At 35.3% G+C, this 23,005-nt stretch overlaps 1 protein-coding gene across 2 annotated transcripts in view; it reads right to left on the bottom strand.

Annotated features, from left to right (window-relative positions):
* LOC144968035 (uncharacterized) overlaps positions 1-21,157 on the bottom strand; it is a 94,533-nt gene extending 73,376 nt beyond the window's left edge. The window contains exon 1 of one of the 2 annotated variants that reach the window (XM_078905989.1): positions 20,754-21,157. The gene's annotated coding sequence lies outside the window, so the exon portion shown is untranslated. Of the gene's footprint in view, positions 1-10,041; positions 10,062-20,753 lie in introns of those variants that run through there. The other variant, XM_078905990.1, reaches the window with a different exon arrangement.
* Between the last annotated feature and the right edge of the window lie 1,848 nt (positions 21,158-23,005).

Genomic DNA, 23,005 nt, shown 5'->3' with positions numbered 1-23,005 from the left:
CATTAAATAAAGGAACGTTTACTGGGCGGATTGTCTTTTCTCACACACAAATGATCACTCATTCGGCTCCGTTTAGTGATGGGGTAGTTCTTCACTTTTCCCTACATCGTCCATTAAGATAGAACAAGTGTTCCTTACTTTAATGTCCTAAAAACATAAGTAATAATATATTAAATTTAAGAAATTAAGGAGCGGCACCAATATAAGATAAAGATCTGAACAAGTGTGTAATAAAGGGGCCAACCAAAGCAAGATAGAAAAGTAGAAGAACAAAAACCATCCCAAAAAATCAGTCTACCTCGACTGGGGATCGAACCTCAGACCTTCTGATTACCGGTAATCAGAAGATCTGAGGTTCGATCCCAAGTCGAGGTAGACTGATTTTTTTGGGATGTTTTTTTCTTATTTTTTTTTCTTTCTTGCTCTTTCTGGCACCTTTCATGCACACTTGTTCAGATCTCTAACAATATACCGTACATTACACACTATAAATTCTCTGAGATAAAAAGTTTAAAAGGGAGAAACAGATAAAAGCATAGAAGAAGAGCACATTTTTTTAAAAGGAAAAAAAGAAAGAAAGATAAGAAACAAACACCCCCCCCCCCCCCCAAATATGAAGCATCCATCCCTATCATTGACATAGTATGAATGCTCAGTCATATAATATGGATTCTAAGGCACCCAGTTCCATGTCGAGGGCATTTTTAAATTCATTAATATTTTTAGCATGTTCAGTTTGATATTTTAAATTGTCCATGCTTTGGCAACATGAATGTAAATGTATTCTTCCTATTTTAAGTCGAATACCTAGAAAATTATGGATAAATAAATAAGTAAATATATAAATATAACAGATAGAAAGTTCGGGATTTTTAAGGGTGGTTTATTTTTGTGTTTGTTGTTGTTCTTCTTCTTTTGTGAAATATTAGCGTCCCAAAGAATGCAAGGAATTGTCATACTATATCAATTTCAAACTCAGACAAAGCTGCGTGTTCTGATCTATCCTGATATTTTCACTTTTCTTCACCCTGTCCATCAATCATTAAAAGAGTCGCTAATTCTATTCTATTGTATTTGTGGGAAAGTTATGTTTGTATGAAATAGTTATTCCAATACAATTATGAGTAATTGGCACTATCAAATTCTCGGAATAGATATGGCTGATTCCGGAAACCTAACAGACTCTCTCTCTCTCTCTCTCTCTCTCACTCTCTCTCTCTTTCTCTCTCTCGCTCTCGCTCTCTCTCTCTCTCTCTCTCCCTCTTTCTCTCTCTCTCTCTCTCTCTCTTTCTTTCTCTTTCTCTCTCTCTCTCTTTCTCTCTCTCTCTCTCTCTCTCTCTCTCTCTCTCTCTCTGTGTCTCTCTCCCTCTCCCTCCCCCTATTCCCTATTCTATCAATTCCGGATTCCGTTCAATCCCGATCGATAAGCCATTCCTCTTTTGAATATTGATCAAAGTTTGCTACGGTTTTCAATTAAAGACAAAACGCAACCCAGGTAACCGTGTCTTTTCGAAGCAAATAAAATTTAAGGAGACGACTCGGTCAATAGACTGAATAAGATCTCAAAAAACCGTGTCTGTATGGAACGATACCAGACAAAACACAGAGAAATATACAAGATAAAAATTCTTTCTTATCTTTTATCTCTGCTTTGTCTGGCACAGTTTTCACACACACACACACACACACACACACACACATACACACACACACACACACACTTTATCTGATCTTTTTTTTTTTTTAAATAAAATTTAAAATATAAAATTCCCTTTATTCATCCCATAGGGGAAATTTGTCTCTAGGGTCTATTCCAAGGGAAAATTGGAATAACCTAGGCGTCAGAGTGCAGCGCCACAAATCGAGCTAGGGCGAGGTGACTTGCTCAAGCCATACAGCGCAGCGGCGGGTGATCGAACCAGGTACCTTTCGGGCACGAAGACCGTACCGCTGAGCTACGCTGTCCCCAGTGCTTGCTCCATAATTTTTCACTTTGTTCGTGCGGATATGTGGTCTTGTGGTATGACACTCGCTGTCGGATCGGAAGGTCCTGAATTCGAGTCACGCTCTGAGCGGCGCATTGATTGAGTCCCTGGAAAAGGCTCTTTACTCACTTTTTCTCACCGTACTCAAGTGTAAATTGAGTACCATTCCGTTAACAGCGTTGACTCTGTCGAAATTGTAATATAGCCCAATAGGTGTCATGTTTTATCTTACATGTTAAGTGTTGCTGTTTTGTTCCTTTTTTCCCCCTTTTATTTTTTTTTTTTGGGGGGGGGGGGTGTTAATAGACAGATTATATTCATGAAAACGGTGTTGGTTCAACTCACTGACATGATGCATTTTATGTTGCTGCTTGAAGCTTGAAGAAATAAATTACATTCATAAAATTAAATTGAAAAATCAGTTCCATTTACAAAGAAAAAGGATCTGGACGTTTCGGGCTTATCCTTTATTAGTAAAACACGATGAATGAGACACTTTAGACGAATGAGAGTATTCTATCATCTAATATCTTATTCGTCTTTAATGCAAAAGCTTCTGCTTGGAAGATCACAGAAATAATTAACAATAGTCAACTAGAGTAGAAGCTTCAATTTAATTATCGAAGACAGGTGATATTGACGTTTCAGGGTACCCCTTTTGTTAAAAAATCAAGTTGTAATTAATTACCTCTCATTCTTCTATAGTGTTTCATTCATTGTGTTTTGGTGATAAAGGGAAAACCCGAAACGGCCACGTCATCTTTATTCGATAATTAAATGAAAGCTTCCATTCAGTTTGATCACTGTCAACATTTATTCAACCATATTTGACGTCTCATTCTTTGATATGCAACTGCTAAGTCAAAACGACCAAAATGAGAGAATTTCAGAGTTTTGGAGATGAAAGGGACAGAACAAACAAAACGACATAAAAGAAATCCAGTGAATGAATGAATGAATCTATTTTAAATTGCCCGCTGATTACGTAATCGTTCTTTGAGTCGAATGGCATTAAAATGTGGCAGTGCTTTAATAAATAATGTCCAGTCTTTCTTCAAATAGAATTAGCTACACCAATTGCTTTGGTGTTGACGAGGTCGGAGTAGTCACCATACTTAATTAACACTTTTGTATATTTGATAATGGTATCTGTTAGATTGTGTAAGGTAATGTGATCTAGTGGTATGACACTCACTTTCGGATCGGAAGATCCTGGGTTGGAGCCTCGCTTGGTGCATTGTTGAGTCCTTGGAAAAGGCTCTTTACTCACTTCTTCTCACCATACTCAGGTGTAAAATGAGTACCTGGCCGTCAACAGCGTTGTCTCTGTCAGAACAATTGTAATATCACATAACAGGCGTCATGTCTCGTTCTACGTGTTGCTGTTGGTCAGGGACCCCTTGTAAAGGGCTTTGAGTACGTTTAGTGGATATTGCGCTATACAAAAGATCAAAGCTCAAGGTTTAGATCTTCCTAAAAGTAATTTGCGATAATGTATCATCCTTTTCAAAGGATAACAAGTAATTACTAAAGACCTCTTAATGTTTGGCCTCCAGAAACCGAAATAAACTTCGGCTCGAAATGACAGTTATAATGGAGAACCAGCAGTAGTTAGCTAAACGGGTCCCTATAGCGCAGTTGGTAGAGCACTCGTTTCACACGCAAAGAGACCGTGATCGATCCCGGGTGAACTCGAGATTTTTTTTTCGGCTCCCCCCCCCCCCCCCCCACCCCTTCCCCCCCCCCAGCAGTGATTGGCAGCTAGGTCTGTTAGATTAGATTTAAAGTACACTGCAAAAGACTAGCATCCTATCCACCAAAGGGTAGTAAGCCATAGCAATTGTACGTTTCACGCTATTTAAACCTGGATAAACTCCGGCTCCACGGGCCTAATTGCTATGAAGGACTTCTTTTTTACAACATCAATAATTATAATGGCATTAAAATGCTGATTATTCTTTTTTTTATCCCACTCCCACGCTGGAGTCTTTTATCTTAATAGCTCTATTCATCTGCCGATAGGTTTTATTTGGCTCTGTCAAATACGGTTTTACTGTAAACCTTTTATTTGCATCCACTTTATCTGATCGCCTATTAATAATTAATGCCCCCCCCCCCCCCACGCAAAGCTTGTTTAATTCTCTTGGGGTTAATTTTTTTCAGCAACAAGCAACGGCCAAAACAATTGACCTGAGATTGTCGACTTTCTTTCAAAACAAATTACAAATAAAATGAAAACCATCATTATCGTCCTCGTCGTCGTCGTCATCATCATCATGATCATCATAATCATCATCATGATCATCATAATCATCATCATCATCATCATCTTCTTAATCATCATCATCATCATCATCATCATCATCATCATCATCATCATCACCATCATCATCATCATCATCATCATCATCATCATCATCATCATCATCATCGTCATCATCATCATCGTCATCATCATCATCTTAATCAATATCATCATCATCATCATCATCATCATCATCGTAATCAGCATCATCATCATCATCATCATCATCATCAGCAGCAGCATTATCATCATCATCATCATCATCATCAGCATCAGCATCATCATCATTATCAAGCAAAATTATCGATGCGAATTGCAATGTTAGATTTTTATGTTTAATAAGTTAATCCTTGTAAATGTAATGGAATTGAATTGTTGTCCTCTCAGTCATCCCACTAAAGTAGTCCATCAGGACCAGAGGACCATGGGATTCATCTCCATTGCGCTTTATATATATATATATATATATATATATATATATATATATATATATATATATATATATATATGTGTGTGTGTGTGTGTATATATATATAAATATATATATATATATATATATATATATATATATATATTATATATGTGTGTGTGTGTATATATATATATATATATATATATATATATATATATATATTCACAAACCAATGCAATATAGTTCCATTATAACACGTTAAAACAGGCCCACACGTATATACATATATACACACACATATATATATATATATATATATATATATATATATATATATATATATATATATGGTTGATTTGAATGAATTGGCTGGAATCAAGTGCTCTACAGTTTCTTTGGAGCGAGTTATATACTATCCTCACCTCATTTGAAACAACATAGTAGGAGGAAATAACTAAATGAGGTGAGGATAATATGTATATATATATATAAGATAATATGTATATATATATATATATATATATATATATATATATATATATAATATACATATTATCCTCACCTCATTTAGTTATTTCCTCCTACTATGTTGTTTCAAATGAGGTGAGGATAGTATATAACTCGCTCCAAAGAAACTGTAGAGCACTTGATTCCAGCCAATTCATTCAAATCAACCATATATATATATATATATATATATATATATGTATATATGTATATACGTGTGGGCCTGTTTTAACGTGTTATAATGGAAAATATATTGCTTTGGTTTGTGAATATTTTCATGACAACAATGAGCCCATTACAATTTAGGTTATCAGACTTGCAAAAAAGTACACGTCGATACTCCCTAAAGTGTGTCACCCCCATCCAACACAAAATATTCTGTTTTCCAACACAGTGATAAATAAACCCATTATTCTCGTCTAGTAATCAGGCTTGTGAATAAAATGTGACCAACCACATTCATCTATACGCATCTAGTGGAACAGATCCCGATTAGCAAATTTATAATTGAACGTATCCTAGAAATCTAATTTCTTCTACAGTGTAATAATATTATGAGAGGAGGTCATTTTAAAAAGACCTGCAAGGTCACATCTAGATAGAAAACGAGATTACACTCTCTTTTAATCTATTGGAATATATTGGATACTTTGACACAAACAGAAAAGTTAAATTCCAACTCTTTAACTCACTAAAGAAAGGACAAAAAAACTAGTCATATCTTGATAGAAATGAAATAACACTTTCTTTCGAATATGTGAAAAAATGGCTATAACATTGTTACATATTTTCTCTAAAATGTTCATATTAGTGAATCTGTGACGTAGCTTAGATTAGTTCCTTTTGCTGTTATTAGCGCTCATCCTCGTGTATCCTTCATGTAATCTTCTTACACAAGCAACTGGAGAGCACAATCCTCCTCCTCCTCGTCCTAACACATTGGGCGTTCTTATCAAAGCTACCCTTCTATGAGTGTGTATGAAAGGTGCCAGACAAAGCAAGAAAGAAAAATACAAGAAAAGCACAATCCCAAATTAGGTTTTTCTAGTATTTTCCGTTCTTGCTTTGTCTATCACCTTTCATAAACACTCGTTCAGTTAGTGATCTTACAACGGTGCCTGCTCCTTAATTTCCTAATTTGATATCTAACCTTCTATGCTTTGTTATTGATCGAAGTTCTTGTAATAAATGTAGATTAAACGCTGTGCACTGAACATTATTTTTTCTTTTTAACAAAAACGAATTAACCAGCTTTTAAAAAGAACAAAATTCTTAATATGGAACGTTTTGGGTTTAAGACTCCTCCTCAATCAGCGGCAAAAGCTGTTAAAATTATAATAGGGGACAGCGTGGCTCAGCGGTAAGGTCTTTGCTTCGTACCCGAAAGCTTCCGAGTTTGAATACCCGCAGCGCTGTGTGGCCTTGAGCAAGTCACCTCGCCCTAGCTCAATTTGCGGCGCTACATTGCGGCGGCTAACGCCTGGGTTATTCCAGTTTTCCTTTGGAATAGATCCTAGCGACAAATTTCCCATATGGGATGAATATAGGGAATTTATTTTAATTATATTTTATTTTAATACTTCAATGTAAATGTTGCTGCTTGAAGCTCGAAGAAATAAATAACAATGTGAAATTGAATGTAAGCTTCAATTTAATATACGAAAACAACGCCACTACCACATTATCTCATTCGTCTGTCGTGTTTCAGTCATCCCCTTTTGTTAATAAAGGGGAAACCGGAAACGTCCATTTTATCTGTTTTCGTATATTAAATTGAAGCTTGCATTCAATTTTACATTGTTATTTTTTGTAATACTTCAAGCAAAATCCAACTGAGCTATCGGGACCCTAAATACTCTATAGAACTAAAGTCAGATTTTTAAAGTAATGAAGTAATGGCTCGTGATTTTTTTCTTGGTTTTTCTCAGCTGTCCCTCTTTCAAAAGTTGTAAAAATTTGTGTCAACCTCTGAATCAATTTGTTTAAATTGAATATAGAATTTGGACCGTGTTGATGCCATATGAAAAAGAAATAAATTCTTCTTTAAGACGTATAAAAACTACTCTAAAACCGTTGTCATAAAATTAGGATTTTTACACTGTTAAATATGTAAACAAGTTACGCACGACAAAGAATGAGATGAATTCATCACATTTCCAAAAAATCTCGTGCTGACACGGTTGTTCCGGCGAGTGATTATGAGTTCACGTCATATTTGTTTACATATAAACAATTCGCTTTAACTACAATAAACTTACACTTATGTAGTATCTATGATTTATTGCATAATTATCTTCATCATGTCACAGTTACTTATATGAAATCTCTAGCTTTAAATCATTTGAAATAATGATTATATTATACTCAACATTGTCAAATAAACAATGAATGCTGTTTATATAACTTAGAAAAATTATATCTATGCTCAAACGTTTCACAGAGCATTTTATAAGCTTATAAACTATCGATACGATACAAAATCTCTATCGGTTCCACTCGAGTAAAGCTGCGAAAAGAAATCTTCTTGTATTTATCGGTAATATATTAAAGAGGACGGCTATCGAATTGGAATTTCACAATCAACCCCGAGAAGATGGTTATCAAAACACGACAGAGATCACCAGTCTGGAACAACGTGATAGGGAAAGGGTCCAAGACAACTTTGATATGGATATCATCCAAAGATGTATGGAACTGGGAATACGTAAACATACATCCGACAAAGAATGGACGTCTGATAATTCGGGTAGAAAAAGGATCATGGGTTCTGGACAGAGGATCATTGATATTCTTGCAGGTGGTGAAGATACTGCGTTTTAGAAGATGTCATGCCATTTTTTTTCTTCTCTGCGTCATCTGGAAGGTAGAGACTATCATTCTGGGGGGTGAATGCAGAGCTGTTTGAAAACTGGCTAAAGAACCGTTTGCTACCTTTACTCGAAGCACCCAGCTGTATTGCATTGTACATCGCTACCATTCTGTGGCTCATGATCACTTCAAGGATCCAACTTCGGAAACTATAAAAACTGATATGATTTCATGGCTCCAACCAGACAGTATTCTGACCATTTTTCAAAGGCCAATAAATTATACTCCTTAGTGAAAAGAAACAAACCACAAACCGTTTTCAAAGCAGACTGTCTAATTAAGGAGTTTTGACACGAGGTTGCGCGACTTCCCCTATATCACTGTGAGCGCAATCCAATCGAGCTCATTTGAACCCAAGTAAAAGGAAAGATTGAGAGGAGGACCGGCAAATTTAATCTCATCGACGAGGCAATTAATGATATAACAATGTAAGACTGGAAAAGGCATGCTCCAACCTTCGGAAACTGGAGGAAAATTACATTTCATTTGATAGAGTGATACCACGAAATCTTTCCATAGGCGTTCCATTTCTCCTTTTCATCATCCTCATCTTCCGAATGTGATGATTGATGTGTCCAGTATGTCTTTGTTGTTGTTGGTGTTGTTGCTATTTTTGAACACATGTACATATTTGTGGAAACACTGTGCCATAAATTTTGACCAGAGTCTACATTAAATTTATGTAATCCTCTGTGGCATAAACACAAGCTATTTCTATAAATTTTGCAATCAAAATAATGTTGGACGCGCGTAATGTTCACTTCCATTTGTATTCATCAGTAATGTGTATTGATGGCTATAAAATGTAGATTTCTGATTGTTAAGGATTGGAATTCGTGTCTTCATATTTAGATACTGTATGTATATTATTTAAGTTTCAATTAACCGAACATTCCATTTTAACGAATTCCTTCAAAATGGATAAGCGCAAAATTCATAATGTTGATACTGTAAATCATCTATGAGATACGGCCCTTACCAGTTATGGATTTTAATATTGCTTGTTATAAGCGAAATCCTTTCCTCTTGTTTTACAATTAATGAAAAACATTTTTATTAAGACGTATTGATTCAAAGGTTCATACAAACTTTTGAAGCTGTGCATGAAGGGTCAGATGATAAAAAGACGAAAAACAAGCGCCACTTATCAAAAAATCTGACAATAGTGTAAAATACGTTTAACAATTTTCTTCCTTTTTTTCTCTGTTTTTCTCCCCAAACATTGTCTGATTCGTCTCTCATGGCCTTCAAGTTTGTAAAGTTTAAAATTAACATTCATCGCATTGCTTTCTTAAAGGCTGAATAAAGTTTTGAAATTTTAATAGCTTTTAAGATGCCCGTGATGGCCCTTGGAATATCTGTCTCACTTCAATAATTGATCGGTATGATCTTGTCCGGAGAAAGACGGAGATCTTAACGGATAATGGTTCTCTTGTTATAAAATTAATGATTCATGACAATGGCCCTGGAAGACTCGTCGTTAATCTTCAAGGATTGTTTTCTATTTCAATGTATTATCTTGTGAAACTATCTCCATGAAACAATATATTTTTTCCTTTACGAATTTCCACTTTTTAATAATTTCATTGTTATTTTGAAATAGACTTTTTTTCGTTAGAGACCGTTAAACTTGAGAGCATTTAAACTTGGGAATTGATAAAAACAATATCCACTAAACGTGCTCAAAGCGCTTCACAAGGGGTCCGTAGCCCACAGCAACACTTAACATTTAAGACGAGGCATGATGCTGTGATGTCTGATAGGCGGCATTTCATTTTTTTTTTTTCGACAGAGACAACGCTGTTAACTGTCAGATACTCATTTTACATCTGAGTACGGCGAGAAAATGTGAGTAAAGAGCCTTTTCCGGTTCCGAAGGCGAGTAGTATACCTCAGGACCACATAACCGCAGTTTTTGAAACCTAGCCAAATAAAGTCAAAGATCAATTCATAAATAACGTTACTTTTGTACGATAATCTATTATCTTCCGTAATAGGCTTCAACAGTCGTGACTTCACTTCCCTCGTAATGTGCATAGTAGCTTAGTAACTGGTTCAACAATGGCGTATGCCCCACTGAAATACATCTCCAGCGGACATAAAAGTGTATCTAGAGGAAAAAAAAAACATAATAAATCTGATCATGCTTTGACTTTTATACATTATGATCACATGACATGTATACATTCTGAACCACAAACATGTGAAAAAGTTCTAGTCAGCATGAAGAATAGAAAGTACCGATTTTCTTTGTTTAAAACCAAGCTGCTCGTTGCTGGGCGGACGTGACATCAGACTATGAATCCTACTGGGATATTGCATGTTAGACCCAAGAGTATATTGCCGGCTCATGTCATACGAGGAAAACTTCTGATTAAAAAGGATGTAGAATATACGATCCTTACACTCTTGCTTTTGAGAATTCCGGACGTGTTCCCAATCGCTGAACGAGCTTGCAAGTTGGTTGGGAACACATTTCAATTTATTCTACCCCTCAATCGATTTTGATATATCTGTCTCTGAATAAAAGACATTTTGAAAAAACAGATATTTAAATCATTTTAAATCTATTTAAAGTGCAATTTAACGCTTGGTAAGCTGACGTCACAAATTGTTATTGTAAACTTGATATCATTGCGCGTCACTATTATGGTGAGGGGTAGAATAATATACGATTCTTTCATTTCTTTGTATATATTAAATGAGTTATTTTTATCGTGTCCAATAACACTACGAGCTTGCGAGTATGTGTTATTGCACGATAAAAATATAACGAGTTTAATATGAAAGAATGCGTTTATACCACCCCTCCTAGTAAGATTTTTAGATATTTCGTGACAAATTGTATGGTAGTAGTACTTCTATTCACCATATATTTTTTAAAAAGTCTCCATCTGCTTGTGAATGCCAATTTGACCCCCCCCCCCCCCCTCCCCAATAAAACGAACAAAAAAAAAAAAACAACAACAAAAAACCTTTGAATTTGTATTCATCTGCACTAAAAGGTTATTTATAATCACCAATCAGCTGTCTTTTACACCATATTTCACACAAATAAAATGTGCGAAAATATTCTGTAATTGTTGAATACCATTTTTATTCAACGCGTTCAAAGCATTATTCAACTATTACGTATTTACTAAGAAATGATAGGGTTTTCCAACGGAGTAGGTGGAATAATATTTATTTTAAAACAACTCTCTATTTAATTCTTAACGCACAGACAAAAACAGAAAACTGTTAAAGTAAATATAAAATAGGAAATGGTTACTACATTAAAACAACTAGTAAACTCAAACATATTAAAAACACCCACCATAAGGATTATTTTGGTATATTCTAAATTAATTCAGTTCCCGTCCAAAAAAAAGTCCGATGGGCTACCAGGTATAACTAGTTGGTCTGTCCAAAAGAAAACAACAAATGCATAATTCTCCGGGGACCATAATTTGTAAATTATTCACCTAAAAAGTCCAAAAACTTCCTTTGGTTTGTGTCAGTTGTCTCTCGAAAACGTCTGAAATTGCTGTCTTATTACCATATTGCCTCCAGTGAATGGGGAATTAGTCGAACGGGAGGCTAAGATGACCAGATGTAGGATAGCCCTGCTCTTTGTGTTTATGCTAAATAGGAAGTGTTTTGGGATAGTGGAAAAGGAAAAGTAAGGAAGTGACACTTGTTATCAACCAAGACAGTCTAAAATATCTGACTTCTCTGCCCGTGCGCTGTCAAAACACTCGTCATTTATTTTCTCATTTGACGGGGAACGTTTTACTTCAAATTAATAATGAAATAAATTTAAAATTCCCTTTATTCATCCCGTAGGGGGAATTTGTCTCTGAGGTCTATTCTAAGAGAAGACAGGAATGACCAGGCGTCAGCCGAAGTGCAGTGTCTCAAAATGAGCGAGGGCTCAATGCCACACAACACAGCGGCGGGTGATCGAACTAGGTAACTTTCGGGTACGTAGCAAAGACTGTAACGCTGAGACACGCTCCCCCTTCGTCGTTTAAAATACAAACCATGAATTGTTTCGAGGTTGAAGTTGAAATATCAAGTATTTAAAATTGTGACCAGAAAACTCGTCCCTCATAATCTATCGATCGATCAAAATGAATCCAGGTTTAAGAGTTTTTGACAAGACGAGGGTCATTTTAATCGATCGAGATGTGATGGACGAGTTTTCCGACCAAAATTTTAAATATATGTTGTTGTTGTTTTCACAATACGACAGAAAGTAGGGTAAGTGCAAACCTGCCTACTTGACAATTTCAAAATTCGTAGTTTTTAGGAGATAAAAAATTATAGTGGCTATGGTTAACTTTACAGATCAACAATTTGCACTCACAATGTTTAGAAAACAATTCAAAATCCTTAAAAGTGTTCACTCTGACATCGACTTTTATTTTCAATAAGTTTTAATGTTTATAAAGTTCTGAAATTGGAGCAAAAGTTTCGTAATTCTACGAATTTTTCGTAGTATTAGGCAGGTCTGAGTATATCCTTTTAAAATAAATTCAATCGGCATGAGGATTATGATTAATGAAATTGTCGCTGCTTGAAGCTCGAAGAAACAAATAACAATAGAAAATGGAATGGAAGGTCAATCTAATTAAAGAAGGCGAATAATTTGGACGTTTCAGGTTTCCCCTATGTCAAAAAAGCACAATGAATGAAACCCCTGGGTCTGAGATTCACCATTACAGCCACATATCCGATCACTGGCCACCTTCAACATCGCTTCACATTTATTACACACCAACATCACAGAATCATCCGAAATAAATTCGTCTATTCTGGTTGTTAAAGGGTGAACACAGCTCCCGGCAAATTGATGGCAAACTCAAGTAACCGTGATCAGTACGTGGCAGTCAGGATGCCAAACTAACTAACCACTGCACTGTCGTACTCCAAAAAAGAAACAACACGTTTTTAAAGAAAACTAGTTCTTCAAATATGGATCGATTAAAATGACTCATCGTCTTGGTAAAAAACTATCAAACCTGGGACTTCGCGAAGTTCAAGGTTTGAAAGCTTCTGCCAAGATGATGGGTCATTTTAATCTATCGACATTTGAATGACGAGTTTTCTGGCCAAAATGTTAAATACGTGTATTTTTTTTTTTTTTTTTTTTTTTTTTTTTGTCTTTCGGATTACGGAAGTTAGATCGTGTCGCCCGCAAAGGACGTAACAAAGTTGTTTATGTGGAAGCTTTGTATTGATTTATACGTGAGGTGCGGATGGAAAATATCGTGTGACGGGCAGGAAATTAGAAGAAACCGTAAATAATGGTGGGGATTTTGATGGCTCGGAATTCTAATACGTCGTGATTAAGATAGAGAAGGAAGGAAAGGAGGAAGTAGGGTTGCCAGCTTAGTATTTTGAATGGTAAATTTTATAATATTATTTCGAACTGTGTTTAGATATTTGTGATATTTAAAAAAAATCCTTGGCAAGTTTGTTTTTAAAAAATATATTTTAGAGAGTAAAGAAGGTAGAGGAGCCTCTCCTCACGTTGTTCTTTCCTCACCTTAAATACAAGCATTCTTGACAATAAAATTAAAAATAATGTTAAAAGTTTAAAGATATATATAAGTTGCCCATAGGTGTTTATTTTGTTTACTAAAAACACAGTCTACACGGCAGTTTGCAATAAACAATAATATATAAAATCACAGACGGTATTCTAAAGCTCTGGGATAATAATTCTGGCGTTTTAGACCGTTTTAAAGTGTCCAACAAACTTGGTATTTGAGATATAAACTATCTGGCATACAAGATGGAAAAGAGTTGGGATGTAAAGCACGAAGTCTGGATGAAGAGGATTAGTTGACTGAGAAATAAATTAGAGGAAGTGGTGAAGGAGGATAAGTAGGAGTAGGAGGACAAGTAGGAGGAAGACGTGGATGAAGGGGATGAGGAGGACGATGAGAAGGACATTATGAAGTTTAAAAATGAGGGATTGTAGATAGAAAGATATAATATTTTGGGGAAAAAACAAACAAGCAAGAACATTATTGTATAGATGATTAGACGCAATATAAATACATTTCAATAAATAAATAATAAATATAACATGAAAGAATGAAGATAATTAGACACCTGACTATGATCCATGATTTTAGTTTGGTGCTGTAAATGGTAACGAAATGACAATATTATGTAGCTACAGCCTTAGACAGAGGAAAGATTACTGTAGTTTCACGTTTTATTTCCTAAATATATAATTTGCATTATGAATACACATGTTACAATTCCTGGTCATAACGTTTTCTAGCTGTTTTTTTTTTCCCCAATGAAATCAAAGAATATAAATTTGATTTTGAAATACACGCTTCTATACCTCTATGCACGAATTTAAAATTTTGGCCAGAAAATTCGTCCTTCAAATATCGATTAATTGAAATTACTCTTATCCTGGCAAAAATTCTCAAACCTTGGAGAAAGATCAGAACAAGTGTGTATGAAAGGTTCCATACTAAGCAAGAAAGAAAAATACAAGAAAAAAAAACACATCCAAAATAATCAGTCTACCTCGACTGGGGATTGAACCTCAGAACTTCTTGTTAACGGCCAGACGAGTTTTCTAGCCAAAATTCTAAATACTTGTTTTGTGCGGCTATGTGGTCTTGAGGTATGACACTCGCTTTCGGATTAGAAGGTCCTGAGTTCGAGCCTTGCTCGGCGCATAGTTGAGTCCTTGGAAAAGGCTCTTTACTCACATGCTCTCACCGTAGTCAGGTGTAAAATGATTACCTGGCCGTTAACAGCGTTGTCTCCGTCGGAAAAAAAATTGTATTATCGCCTAAATATTACGTGTTTGCTGTTGGTCAGGGACCATTTGTAAAACGCTTTGCGCACGTTTAGTGGAAATTGCGCTATATAAAAGCTCAAAGTTTTTTTACATTATTTTTAAGTTTGTGCAGCGTCTAGTAAGCTGTCGTTAGTAGTGCTCAAAGAAACTTTTGACTTAATTATTTGGACAGCGTCAGCCTTTAAGATAACGGTTAGATTCCTCTGACGTAAAGCGCGTTACTTTTGCCAGAGAATTGCACTAACGCTTACTCGGGTGCCTGTCTTGTCAAATGTGTTTAATTTGCAACATTCGTTCTTGTACTGGCCTTAAATATATTATGAGGAAGTAGATATGAAACCTTGCAAGACAAAGTAGAGAGGGAAAAAATACAAGAAAGAATTTTTTTTTAATCAACCTACTTTGACAGTGGCGACGTCGAGGCAGCAGCTTCTAATGGTGCTCACACTACTGTGTTATGACGATCGACCCATTCTGCAAACTCTTTACCGCACTCGTGCACCGTCGCAAACCCATCCGGAAGCTTTGTCACAACACACCGTTCAACTAGATGCTCTGCGGTTTCGGGTGGTTCGTCGAGGCTGGTGACTTTTTGGGATGATTTTGTCTTGCAATTTTCTCTCAGCTTTGTCTGATACTGTATCATATACACTTTTTCAGAACTCTATCTGACATCAGTTCCTGTTCCTTTTTTAATCATTGTAATGGCCGTATGGCAAGATAAAGAAAAAAAAAAAACTAAATCTGAACATTTATGTTCTGGATTTTCGTTGTTTCTCTTTGCTCAATTCGCTTCACATTGCTTACTTTAATAATAATAATGATAATAATAATAATAATAATAATAATAATAATAATAATAATAATAATAATAATAATAATAATAATAATAATAATAATAATAATAATAATAATAATAATAATAATGATAATAATAATAATAATAATAATAATAATAATAGACTCTTATAGAGCGCACGGTATCCTCAACAATGAGGCTCTTGGCGCTTGGATTAAAATTGATTTCAGACAATTAAACACAACATTAAGATTAAAAAAGTGTTCAACCATATAAAAATCCACATTGACGCATATAAGGATTAAAAGCAAAATCGAATAGAAAGACACAGATAAACAAAAATGCGTACTGCCGGCTTGGTATGTTACAATATTTTGATTTTAAGTTACAATACATTATCCCCCACCCAAGGAAGGTTATATGGAACAACATTTCCATTCCATACAGTGCAAATCGTTTGTCAAACGCCTTTTAAAAAATTCGAATACAGACACACACACACACACACACACACACACACACACACACACAAACATAACACCCATTAACCCTTATAGCCACGTACTAATCCATATCATAGTCGAGTGACTAACATGGTTAAAGTTCCTTACCGACGTGCACATATTTGCAGGTCTGATAACCGAAGGCAACAATGGGCTTGATTTGAACGTTGTTGTAATTGACATGTTTTGCGTTTGTTTGAGAGTATTTCTGTTACAATAATAATAATAATAATAATAATAATAATAATAATAATAATAATAATAATAATAATAATAATAATATGACCATAACAAGTTGGGCAACCAGACCTGCAAATAAGAACACATCGCTCCTTAACCAGGTGCACAGTGCACAATATTGACAGGTCAGATAACCGAACGCAATTATGGGCCGACTGAAACATTGTTGTAATGGTTTGCGTCGGGTTCAGAGTATTTCCATTATAACAATAATAATATAACCACAACAATTTGGGTCACCAGACCTTCAAATAAGAACACGTCGTTCCCCACCCAAAAGTACAATGAACATCATATCCCGGTCAATCTCCACGCTCGCTCAACATGGCTTTAGTTTTTGCAAAACGATAAGTACTCGTACATTGAATAATAAACCACTGGCGCCAAATTGGGTTAAATTAGGGAACGAACAACGACCGGACGTCATTGGTGACGCATGGACAGTAAATTATAGTCGATTGACAGGAGTTAAATTACAACCTAAGGGTTTTATTTCTATCCAAATTTCCATAATTTGAATCAGAGACATTGACGCCAATGAGTCAAAAACCTTGACATTTTGAAATAACGTAATGAAAGACAGTCTTGTTATGAAATTTTAAAGTAATTTTGTAAATGACTGTGGAATGGAATCTAATGGAATCTTATAATATACCGTATTATGGTGGTCAATACCTGTTGTAAGTGTGGCTATGTGGTCTAGTGGTATCACACTCGCTTTCGGATCGGAAGGTCCTGTGTTCAAGCCTCGTTTGGCGCATAGCTGAGTCCTTGGAAAAGGCTCTTTACTCACATTCTCTCACCGTACTCAGTGTTAAAATGAGTACCTGGCCGTTAATAACGTTGTCCCTGTCCGAAAAAAATTGTAATCTCGCCTAACAGGTGTCACGTCTCAGTCTACACGTTAAGTGTTTCTGTTGCTGTTGCGACCCTTTGTAAAGTGCTTTGAGCACGTTTAGAGAAAATTGCTCTTTATAAAAGCTCAAGTTTTAATTGTTGTTTTTACTCAATCTTTACAGGGAGAGAGTTCTGATAGTTGGTAGAGAACTCGCTTCACAAGCAAGGGAACAGGGCGGGATCGATTCCGGGTGAATCCGATATTGTTTTTCTGGCCACCCTGTCCACCCGGCAGAGTTTGGGTAGCTGGGTCAGTTTGATCTATCGGAAAGTACTTTGCAATGAACTATCGCACTATCCAAAGGATGGCAAGCAATAGCTATAGTCCGTTTTACGCTAAAGAAACCGAGATAAACTCAGGCTCCATGTGCCGATTGGCTCAGAATGACTTTACAAGAGAAAAAAATCGAACTCCGATCGTACTGTTAAAAAAAATCATTTTCTAAAAAATAAATCAAAGCACATTTTGTATAACTTTACACGTATAATTGATACCAAATTATGAATCGAATATTTCATTCAACGTCGAGTCGTATTCATGGAAACCAATCACGATAAATTATTATATGCTTCCATCGGAATAACGTAATGATGTTATCGCAATGTCTCGATACATGATTCCGAGTTATTTGAATGAAGTCAGCGATTCCCGGGTTCTATGTTCGATCATTGAAGCATCCATGCATTCAAAACTATGAATGTATTACAGCCAGTTCAACATGAAATTGCATTGGTTTTCTTTATCACCAAAATGTTGTGCAATTATAGAAAATGTTGCCTTTTGGTTAGCCGACTTAGGTATTAATGATTAATTAAATTAATTAAAATCATACATATATATATATATATATATATATATATATATATGTATATATATATATATATATATATATATATATATATATATATATAATATATATATGCTCACATGGTGTTGAAGAAAATAATGGATAGTTTACTTTAACTGTTTTATTAACACCTCTTTTTTAGATACTTGACTTAGGGGATAATTTAATTATCTCTGCTTCTCATTGTAATAATAATAATAATAATAATAATAATAATAATAATAATAATAATAATAATAATAATAATAATAATAAATAACAATAATACTAATAATAATAATAATAATAATAATAATAATAATAATAATAATAATAATAATAATAACAATAATAATAATAATAATAATAATAATAATAATAATAATAATAATAATAATAATAATGATGATGATGATATAATAATAATAATAATAATAATAATAATAATAATAATAATAATAATAATAATAATAATAATAATAATAATAATGCGAATTTGTATAGCGCCCCTTTACACCGGAAGCGCTTATACAGATATATATATATATATATATATATATATATATATATATATATATATATATATAATATATATATATAAATTAAATGTAGTCTTCATGAGATCATACAATATACCATTCAAAAAATCAATAAAATCACTCACAGAAAACTGAAAGGAAGTACTTTGTCTTCAAAGAGGTTTTAAATAAGGACAGGGAATTTCGGTGTCTGATTATGTCTGCTGAAAGGGCATTCCACACAGAGGGAGCAGAATGTGCGAAAGCACGTCGTGAAAATGTCGACTAAGGAATCTAACGGTTCAAGTACAGGGAAGTAAATAACCGGAGAGAGCGAATTGCATTCGATTTTAATGAAATGGAGTTTACTATCGACATATTGACAATGGATTTTACTCACAAAAAATAAATAGCTTTAGTCTCGCGCTGTCCGTAAAAAGCTGGTTCTTCTTTCGTTTTACTTTGTATAGACAGTTTAAAACTAAAGACTACTTATTGCTAGTAAACGTCAACTCTCAATATCTTGATAATGGAGTAAACTCATGTTGTTGTGCGGCTATGTGGTCCAGTGGTATGACACTCGCTTCTGGATCGGAAGGTCATGGGTTCGACCCTCACTCGGTGCATAGTTGAGTCCTTGGAAAAGGCTCTTCACTCACAATCTCTCACCGTACTCAGGTGTAAAATAAGTACCAGACCGTTAACAGCGTTGTTCTATCCGAAAAAAAAATTGTAATATCGCGCCATGTCTCTTTCTACATGGTAAGTAACATAATGTTAAGTGTGGGACCCATTGTAAAGCGCTTTGTGACTTCGAGTGGATATTGCGCTTATAAAAACTCTCAATTTATTTTAAACTCGAGATTATTAAAATAAAATTGATTCAATAAGAAGCAGAGAAAATTATTGAATTATCCCTGAGTCAATTATCGTCGTCTTTAACTTTTGAAAATTGAAAATGAAAACGATGACAATCAAAGATAATTATGACTCTCCACTTAAATCAAGCATTACGTCGGGCTAAACGAAAAACTAAAGATTGAATTTAATGACTAAATTATGATATTAACCAGATATCTGTAAGTATGTACTCTGAAGAAACTCGTATTTCAAGACTTGGCCAGAAAACTCGTCATTCAAATATCGATTGATTTAAATAATCTTCTTGACAAAATCTCTCAAATCTGGAACCTCGTGAGGAATTCATCTAAAGTCTCAAGTTTGAGAGTTTTGGTCAAGGTGAAGGTCATTTAAATCGATTGATATAATTTGATGGACGAGTTTTCTGGCCAGATGTTTTTCAAGAGTAAGGTAGTTAGTTGTTTAACTAAACTTGATTGTTTCATTGAGAGCTTTGAATGAAAATTTAATACTGATCATCATCATCATCATCATCATCATCATCATCATCATCATCATCATTATTATCATTATTACCATCATCATCATCATCATCATCATCATCATCATCATCATCATTATAATCATCATCATCATCAATATCATCATCACCATCAACTTTATTATCATCATCCTCGCCTTCATCATCACATCCACCACCACAACCATCACAACTCCTAGCTCTTTTACTTTTGAACAACATATTGACCCTCTACAGAAGGAACGAAGTTGGCGGCATTCAACTTTTTATTATTGTTTTCTGTTAGTGATTAGTTCTCACTAAATTATATTAATCAGAAAACAAACGTTAAAGGTTACACACAGTATTGTGTGTTTCTAGACCCGTCTATGTTTAATTTGGCTCTTAGGACTATTTTACCTAAACCCATAGCATCAATAACGCAAAATCTGCGTAAACAACCACACGTTTTAATCACGGTTAGGAAAAGAAAAAAATCACAACGACAACGACAACGACTACAACGACGGTTATGGTGACAACAATACCACCACCATCACCAACAGAATCAAAATCAACAAAGATAAAGGGTCATTCAATCATTAATAACCAATGTATTGATATCATGTGTGTGTGTGTGTGTGTGTGTATGTGTGTGTGTTCAATTCCACACACTCCAAACACACATCAATAGTGACACAATAGTATTGTTACCTACCTCCTATTCCACACGTTTTCCTAATGGCAACAACGGCAATGCACTTGTCCTCGTCAGAAATCAATACTCTTCTCCAGCGTCGACAAACGAAAATAGGATTCTATTGACCTTATTGGGTGTTAGTTATACAAAAATTATCTAATCTACCTCTTGACAGATTCCCATAACAAATTGCCACAAAATCAGAACCTGAAATATACTAGTGCAATTGCTAGTAAAATATAGTTCAAATATGATTTTTTTGAAGTAAAATATGTTTCAGAATAAGTCACAAGAGGCAGCTCAGCAGGAAATGAATCTCCTCTCAATTGGATTCAGATCCTGTGCCAGACTCCAGCCTGCTTTGCTTGCCTGCCTTTGAGAGAGTGAGTGAGTGAGTGAATAACGCCTGATGATGGCACCAAAGTATAGTGGACAGAGAGAGAGAGAGAGAGAGAGAGAGAGAGAGAGAGAGAGAGAGAGAGAGAGAGAGAGAGGGGGGGGAAGGGGTTGTTTTCGCGTGAGTGAGTGAGCAGCAGTTTTTGCGTGAGGGAGAGAGTGAGTATGACAAGAGTTGGTCCAAGATGTGGCCAGTAAGACTGATTGGAACTAGACTTGTCTTCGATCGGTTCAAGTCACGCGAGTAGATCTGTTCCATAATGGTCATGATGATGATGATGATGATGATGATGATGATGATGATGATGATGATGTTCTTGTTGCTGATGACCTTGTCGACGATAATGACCATTATGATGATGATGATGATGATGATGATGATGATGATGATGATGATGATGATGATGTTCTTGTTGCTGATGACCTTGTCGACGACAATGACCATTATGATGATGATGATGATGATGATGATGATGATGATGATGATGATGATGATGATGATGATGTTCTTGTTGCTGATGACCTTATCGACGACAATGACCATTATGATGATGATGATGATGATGATGATGATGATGATGATGATGATGATGATGATGACGATTATGATGATGATGATGATGATGATGATGCTGATGATGATGATATTGTTGATGATGACGTTGACGACGATGATGACGACGACGACGATGATGATGAATATGATGATGATGATGATGATGATGATGATGATATTGTTGATGATGACGTTGACGACGATGATGACGACGACGACGATGATGATGATGATGATGATGACGATTATGATGATGATGATGGTGATGATGATGATGATGATGATGATGATGATGATGATGATGACGATGGTGAGGATGATGATGATGATGATGATGATGATGATGATGATATTGTTGTTGTCTGAGTTTGTGGTCTTCTGTTATGACTCTCATCTTGTGACCCGACAGATTCGAGTTCAGATTTGGGCGGTGCAAAAGTGAACCCCCGGAGAAGAGTCTTTATTCGCGTGTTCTCTTTTTTGTGACCCGAGTATAAAATGAACCCCAGGTCAGTTACAAGGTTATTTTTGTCAAAATTAAAATATTGAGATATAGTGCCATGTAGATAACATATCTCGTCTTGCATGATATTTTTTCTGTTGACTTCAGGTTCGATGTACAGTGTTTGAGTGCATTAGTGATTATCACGCACAATATAATAGCTCTCACCCTCTCAGCGCTAGGAGGACTGGACACTTTCCTTCCTAATTCATCCGGTCTTAGGCTACAGTCCAGACCCTCTGCTGGGAGTGCCCTCCAATGGGATTCAATAGTCTGATGTCCCTTCCACCCAGCAACGAGCAGCTTGGTTCTAAACAAAGAAAAACTGTACTTTTTATTCTTCGTGCTGGCTATAACTTTTTCATATGTCATGTGATCAGAATGTATAAAAGTCAAAACATGATCATATTTATAATGTTTTTCTCCTCTGGATACACTTTTATTCTCGTCGGAGAAGTATTTCATGAGGGTGTCCGCCATTGTTCCGATAGTTTAGAACCAGATACTAAGTTACTATGCGTCATTACGAGGGAAGTGACGTCACGACCATTGAAGCCTATTTCGTTGCTCTCCATTTCCATCATTTTGCAGTATCTCTCGATAATGAATTGTGATACTTTTTTTCTTTTGGTTGTTGCTGTTTTAAACATGATTTGTAAAAATTGATTGTATTTCACTTGTCAAGATCCTTTAATTGTGTCTTTGACTTCTAAGCGATCACAAACTAATGGCTGCTCTTGGAATATAAATCCGTTCCCAAGTTGCACCGTTTACCTTGGGTTATTTATTCGCAGGTGCCTTTGACAAAAGTATACT

Source organism: Berghia stephanieae, chromosome 3 (genome assembly GCF_034508935.2).
Source record: "Berghia stephanieae isolate SIO BIC M18660-M18661 chromosome 3, UCSD_Bste_1.3, whole genome shotgun sequence".
NCBI classification, from domain to species: domain Eukaryota; kingdom Metazoa; phylum Mollusca; class Gastropoda; order Nudibranchia; family Aeolidiidae; genus Berghia; species Berghia stephanieae.
This window is presented reverse-complemented; position numbering and strand designations above follow the sequence as displayed.